The following is a 7000-nucleotide window of genomic DNA, read 5'->3' as shown; positions in this document are numbered from 1 at the left end:
TCCTCCAGTGTAGCCGTCTGTTTTTTTTTTTTTCTCCATAACAGTTTTGATTTTCCTTTTATTTTTATTGTGGTAAACTGTACATGATGTAATATTTATTGTTTTGACCATTTGTAAGGGTTCCATTCCATGGCATTAAGCACTAAGCACATTGATATTGTCCTGCAGCCACCCCACCCTCCGTCTCCAGAACTTTCCATCTCCCCACACGGAGACTCTGTCCCCGTGAAGCACGGACTCCCCACCCCCTGCCCCAGCCCCGGCTCCCACCCTCTCCTCTCTGGCTCTGTGGACAGGACTCCTCTGGGGACCTCCTGGGAGTGGGGTCCTGCGGGATGTGTCCAGCTGTGTCCGGCTTATTTCATTCAGCATAACATCCTCCAGGTTCATCCATGATGTAACGTGGGTCACAATTTCCTGCAGAGAGCGCACCCGTTCCACCACTGGCTTGCTTGCTTCGGATGAAGGGCAGCTCACCACTCTATTATTGATTCAAAAATGGATTAACGAGATGATTTTAGAGGAAAGAAAACAGGATTAGAAGAGTTGCCCTGTCCCTCAAAATGGTCAGAGGTCTCTGGGAGAAAGAAACACTGGCCAGGCACACAAGCATCTTCCCAAGCAGAGGAAGCAGCAAGTGCAAAGGCCCTGAGGAAGGAGCTCTGTGTGTTCACTAGGCTGGGATGTAAAGGCCAGGGGAGGGCAGATTTTGAACAGGGAGAATGTGACACTCCCCCACCTCCACCCAAGGAACCATGTACTTCAGCCCTCTCTGTGCCTGTTTTCTATCCATATCCAAGGACAGACCCCAGGGAGCTCAAAGCTTCCTGGATCCCTCCCTCCGCACTTCCCACTTCTGGGAACCAAGGTGTCCCTTGCCTCATTTGCACATGAGGCCTTCAGGGAGGGGGTTCTGGGACAACCTGGGCCAGCCCAGGACACACCTGGGCCTTTGGGGGGAGGATTTCAGTGGTTCTGAGCTGAGGAAGTGCTTATAATTGCTCCAATTTCCTCGCACATCAGGCAGTGAATCCTGCTGCTTCTATCTAATGTTTCCTGGGCCCGTGTAGGGCACTTTTAGCTCCTGCCACACACAGTCAGCCCAGCCCCTGGTGCAAGGGGCTGGAGAGGGGATGTCAGGCTGGGCAGCCCTCAGCCACTCCCCACTGACTGCCTGGCTGAAGGCCTACTGTGTGCGGGGGCCTTGCACACAACCTCTGTGGGGGAGGAGGATTTAGACAAACTCTGAGACCAGGTGCCCTGGGTTCAAATCCCCATCCTGGCTGAAAACGTGCAAAGAGCCTACAGTGTACACCGTAAATGCTTAATAAATGCTCCTTGAGTTATTATTTCACTGGGCACCCCTCCCCAGCCTGAAGGGGTGACCTCCTATTGCCCTATTTTGCTACTGAGGGAACCACATGACCCTGGGTTCCCTACTGAACCTTGGTTCCCCCCTCCATGTGACAAGGACAGACTCCAGAGAGCTCGTCGGTGCCCCCATTCATTCATTCATCTGTTCAACACGCTTGTTGAGTGCCTACTGTGTGGCAGGCCCTGTCCTAGCCCCCAGGGACCCAGTGGAGACCAAGGCAGACTCCTGCCCTTCCTTGGCACAGTTAACTGGCAGGGAATGGGGGTGGGGTTGGAAGAGAATAAAATAAATGATAAAAAGAAATGCCATCAGTAAAAAGTACAGCAAAGCAATCACAACAGAGAAAAGGGTGGTGGTTTTTTAATGATTATTTTTTATGGTTCCCCCTTCAGTGGGATTTCCATTTTATTTTATTGATTTATTTTTAAGTAATGTCTACACCTAACATGAGGTTCGAACTCACAACCCCCAGATCAAGAGTCACATGCTCTATCCGCTGAGCCAGCCAGGTCCCCCAAGAGTGGTGACTATTTAGATGGGGACATGTTGGGGTGAACATTTAAGTTGAGACCTGAGTAGGTGAGGGACGAGGTGAGGGACAAAGCCATTCATAGATCTAGGGGAAGAGTATCTCCCTCCACCAGGCAGTAGGCACAGCCTGTGCAAAGGTCCTGAGGCAGGAAGGACTTTTGGAGGAATAGGGAAGAGGGAGGAGGTTGGTGTGGGGGAAGGGCAGAAGGAGGAGGAGTCTGGGAGGGCACTTTTGGATGCAGGGAGCACAGACCAGGGTCATGGCCCAGGCTCCTATATACACACCAAGACTGAACTACCATATGCGCCTTCCCCATGGCTGCCCTCTGCCCTCCAGCCCTCTATTCGTGCCCATATCTCTGAGCTCTCCGGATAACAAGCATTTATGGAGTACCTACTGGGTGCTAGGCAGTGTTCTAGGCAATGGGGATTCAGCAGGAAACAAAACAGTGCTGTGGGGGGATCAATGTACAATACTTGGTTGTGACAAATAAAATGAAGAAAACCAAAGCAGGGTAAGAGGACAGAGAGGGATGGCGCAGCTGCCACTGTGGAGGTGACATTTGCATGAGACCTGAAGGGTGGAGGGTAGGTCATGCTGGAAATCAGTGGGGACAACATTCCAGATGGAGAGAACTGCAAGTGCAAAGGCCCGGAGGCAGGACAGGCTGGGTATAAAACTACATATTCGAAGCACTCTCAAGCCCTTGACAGCTACACCCCCCAACATTTCAGAGTGGAGCCACCTCCTCTTCCTCCAGGAAGACCCCCTGGATCCTCAGTACTTCCAGATGAGAGTGGCACCCAATGGGGCTGAAGAAGCGAAGGAGGAAGGGTCTGTGCCAGGCTCAGAGAGGCCCAAAACACAGGGCAGGGGGTGGCCATCAAGACCCCATCCACTCAAGTGAATGACCCCAAGTCACTTGCCTTAAGAGCCTACCAAGCTAAGGGGTCCCTGAGCCCCTGGAAATTATTAAAAGCATGGGGTTCAAATTCCAGCTCCATTCCCTGGCTATGTGAGCTAGCAAGACATTTCTCTCCGGGCCTGTTTCCACACCTGAAAACGGGATAATAGTATCTGTGCTTTAGAATCCTGGATAAACAGTTATAATTATTAATGCATGCCCCGCATGGGGCATTTCGTGGACCACAGGCCCAGGGGTGTTGTGTGGTCTTTGGAAAGGGCCACACCCTCTCTGGGCACCAGGTCTCCCAAATCCTTCAAGAGCTCCAGGAGGGTATTTGAACTTGGGGAAGGGTCCACAAGAGGAGCCCCCCCCACCCCGCCCTGCGAGGAGGCAGGGGTCAAAGGGCAAGGGGCAGGGCAGGGGCAGGGCCATGCCCCCCCCAGGCGCGCGTCCGTGCACACACACGCGCGCGCAGACACACACGCGCGCGCGCAGACGCACACACAGACACACACACACACACACACACACACACACCCTACCCACCCACAATGGGTTCTAGGCGGTTAGCTCGGCGGAGGGACCAGCTGGGCGGATTTAGCCGGCGCATCTGCCGCCTGAGCAGCTGCCGTTCTGGGGGGGCCGGAGGGGGATATGGGACTAGGGAAAAATCTGTCCGAGGAGAATCGCGTCTGCGCTGCCCAGCTGCCGCCTCAGGCTGGGAGGACACCCCGAATCCGCCCGGACCCCGGGCCCCTCCCCTGCCGCGGCCACCCCCACGTGCCTCTGGGGGAGGGGGCGTCGGGGAGGCCCTGACGTCACACGCAACCTCAGCCAATCGGAGCTGCCCTTTCCGAGCCCCCAGGGGATTCCCAGGCCCGAGCCGATACTAGGGGCGCGACCCGGCAGCGACGACCCCCTAACCTGGGCTTAAAAGAGGGCCCGCACCTGGTTAGGGAAAACCAGGCTGGGGCCCGCCAGGGAGGGAACGGGACCCAGGCGACCTCTCTGAGACGCCGCCCTCCGGCCCGGCTCCAGCGCGGCCCAGAGAGGGGCAGAGACCCGCGGGAGTCACACAGCAGGGCGCCGAGGCGGGGAGCGCTCAGAGGGGGCGCGCAGGCAGCCGGGCGGGGTTTCCCTTCCCCGCAGGCGCCAGGCACCAGGCCAGGCTCAGCCTCAGCCCATCCCGCGGCCCCCAAGGCCGCCAGGGCCCCTCCGGATCCCCCCAGGCCCCCTCGGACCCGGGGCCGCAGCCCGGCCGCGCTGGGAAGAAGGTGTCGGCGGACGCGGGCGCCGGCAAAACCCGCACTGGATTCCGCCAGGGTCGGAGCAGGACGGGAGCGCAGCGCGCTCAACCCGGCTGCTCTGGAGGGGAAACTGAGGCCTAGAGGGGCAGGCTTTGCTCAGACTAATACAATTAGGAGGGTGTTGCTGGCGCTGGTGACCTCGGGCGAGGCTCTTCCCCTCCCTGGGCCTCCCTAGCTCCCCCCGAGGGCAAACTGTGAACTTCCTGCCACCCCCTCCAGGTCAGGGCTCAGACAGTCAGGAGCCCAGGGCTGGGGGGAAGGGAGCAGCCCGGCCTGACCTTGCCCTGGTCCAGGGCATGAAAGACCCATTCATGTCCTCCCAAGCCTGGGTGGCAGCTGAGCCGGCCTGCGGGGGTGGGGCCTCCCTCAGGGCCTTTGTCCCAAGCAGGCCCCTCTGCCTAGTATAACCTTCCCACCCCACCGCCCCGCCACCATGTGCTTTGCCAGATCTATCTATGGTCCTTCTATGGCCCCCAAATCACCTCCCCGTGGTCCTCACTCAGTCCCCGTGCCCCCAGCAATCTCAGCCTCTACCTGGACCTTCCATTCTGCAGCCCTGGTTCTTCTATGACCCTGCTAGTGTGAAGGTAGCGAGTCAGTTGGTCTTTCTGACTGCTCAGACCAGGACCTGGCATCCAGTGGGTGTCCAATAAATGTTTGTTGAAGGAATAGATTGCAAAGGAGTCCAGTCTGGCCAAGGCCACGGGCAAGGGAGGGCATGCCGGGGGATGGGGGGTGGGCACAGCATGAGTGCTGGTGTGGAGGTGAGAAGAGTCCTCAGAGCCTGGGCACCAAGCTGAGGGGCTGGACTTAGCCCCACCCTGGTCAGGCAGGCCTCCATCTTCCCAGGTGGGCAGGACACAGGGGTAGGGGCTGGTGGAGAGCAGGTGCTGGCTGATTTGCCTGGGACGGTGGCTCAGCCGGAAAGCCGGTCAGGGCAAAACCACTAGCAGGAAGGCCTAGCTGCCTTCGGAGGTTTGTGGTCTCGGCCGGCCCCTGGCTGATGCCTGGGGCCTGGAAGAACTGGATTATGTCCACAGAAGCCAGGGAGGCTGAAGGTTGCCCAGGATCCAGTGTATCCTGAGGAGTAAGGTTCAAAGTCTGATCCCCACTTCATGCTGTGCGCATGGCCAATGGGAAGCCACATGCCCTGTCTGAGCCCGCCAGACTGCTGGGAGCCATGGATGGGACAAAGTGGGTAGGGCCTACCTAAAAGGTGCTCAGTAGTCAGCGGTAAGAGGGCTCATGCTTTCTTCCCATCCATCGGGGACCTCAGGTAAGCTCCTTGACCTCTCTGCGCCTCAAGCGTCCCATCGAGGGCAGCCTCGGGGGGGCTTCCATGAGGAATGAACGAGATGATTTATTGAGAAGACACCCAGCATGCAGTGTGTGTGCAAGAAGCGTCACTAGATAAATACATAATAGTAAAACATTTGTTGAGCACCTACTGTGTACTGGAGATGCTGGAGGGACCAGGACAGCCCACAGCCCAGTGGGGAAGACGTCTGCATACACGTCACGCTCATGTCAGGAGGTGCTTTGGACCCAGAATACCGCTGAGGCTCTGAGAGGTTCTCTTGCTCTCCTAAGGTCGCAGAGGGTCAGGGGGGTTACAGGGAGTTCTCCCAAACCTGAACACCGGTTTGTCTTGGAGTCCCAAAGGAAGGGGCCAGGAGGGCTCCCCACTGGCTCAGAGAGGCCTGCAGCCCTCTGGGAGCCCCCCTCTGGACCAGGCCCTATGGGGTGATCCCTGCAGCCCACTTGCCTAGCTTCAAATCTGACAATTTCTGAGTGACCTTGGACAAGACGCCTTCCTGTGCCTCAATTTCCTCACGTGTCCATCGAGTGTTGTTAAACATAATGCTCGTGGATCGAATAAATGACCTCATATATGAAAGGGGCCATGTAGACCAAGGGGTTCATGACGCCGCATCATCTCCATCATCCCCTTGGGTCTGCTTGGGGATGGATCCTGGGGATGCGAGTCTGGCCAGCGTGGATGAGACCAGGAAGTCGGGGCGGGGCCCAATTAGGCCCCCCACCTAGACAAAAGCAGGGTGCCTCCTCTTGGGTCCCTCCCCCACCCCCACCTCCGCCTCCAGCGCCTCCTGCCGCCCACCCGGCTCCTCCCCCCGTTCCGCGCCGCCGTAGCTCCGGGCCGGGTTTTGCGTGGCTCTGGCCCGGCTTTAAGGGAGGGGGGTGCCCGAGGGGGGGCGGAGGTGGCGGAGCCGCGAGTCGCAGCGGCGGCCGCGGCGGGCGGAGGAGATGCGGCCGCGGCGCGCCCCGGGTCCGGCCGCCGCGCAGCGCCCCCCCCGGAGCCGACGCCAGCGCGCGGGGGGCCGGGGCTGAGCCCCCTCCCCCAGCGAGGCGCCGCGGGCCGGGGGCGGGGAAAGCGCGCGCCCCCAGCCCCCTCCCCGCGCGGGATGCCCGGCTGAGCCGGCCGGGCCGGGACAGGTGCGCGCACGGACCCACCCCCCCGCCCGCGCCCTCCCGCCCTCGCGCTCCCTCCCGCGCACTCGCGGCGCGGCGGCTCCGAGGTAAGCGCCCCGGGGCGTCTGCGAGAGGGGGCTGGGGGCGGCGCAGTCCCGGGGTGTCTGTCGGCACGCAGCTGGGGGGCTGAATCGTCGGCCGGGGCGGCCGGGTCAGGCGCTAGGATGGGGGCCGGAGGGCCCCGCCGCCGGGAGGGGGATGGATTTGGCCGGCAAGGGGGTTTGTGGAGCGCTATCGCGGGAGGATCTGTCAGCGACGCAACTGGGGAGGGGGCTGGATTTTAGGGGGGGCCACTGTATGGAACGGTGTAGTGGGGGTCCAGTAGCATCGCTTTGAAGGGGCTGGATTTGGGCCTGGGGCGCTGAATGAAGCACCATAATGGGGGAGTC

General features: G+C 59.8%; 1 protein-coding gene across 1 annotated transcript in view; it reads left to right on the top strand.

The window, feature by feature from the left end:
• The first annotated feature begins 6458 nt into the window (after nucleotides 1-6458).
• The window catches only part of SEMA6B (semaphorin 6B), a 28598-nt gene continuing 28056 nt past the window's right edge, over nucleotides 6459-7000 (top strand). The window contains exon 1 of the mRNA XM_081802271.1: nucleotides 6459-6658. The gene's annotated coding sequence lies outside the window, so the exon portion shown is untranslated. The remainder of the gene's footprint in view (nucleotides 6659-7000) is intronic.

This window comes from Leptonychotes weddellii, chromosome 1, assembly GCF_054177405.1.
Source record: "Leptonychotes weddellii isolate Sample4059 chromosome 1, ASM5417740v2, whole genome shotgun sequence".
In the NCBI taxonomy this organism is placed as follows: Eukaryota; Metazoa; Chordata; class Mammalia; order Carnivora; family Phocidae; genus Leptonychotes; species Leptonychotes weddellii.
This window is presented reverse-complemented; position numbering and strand designations above follow the sequence as displayed.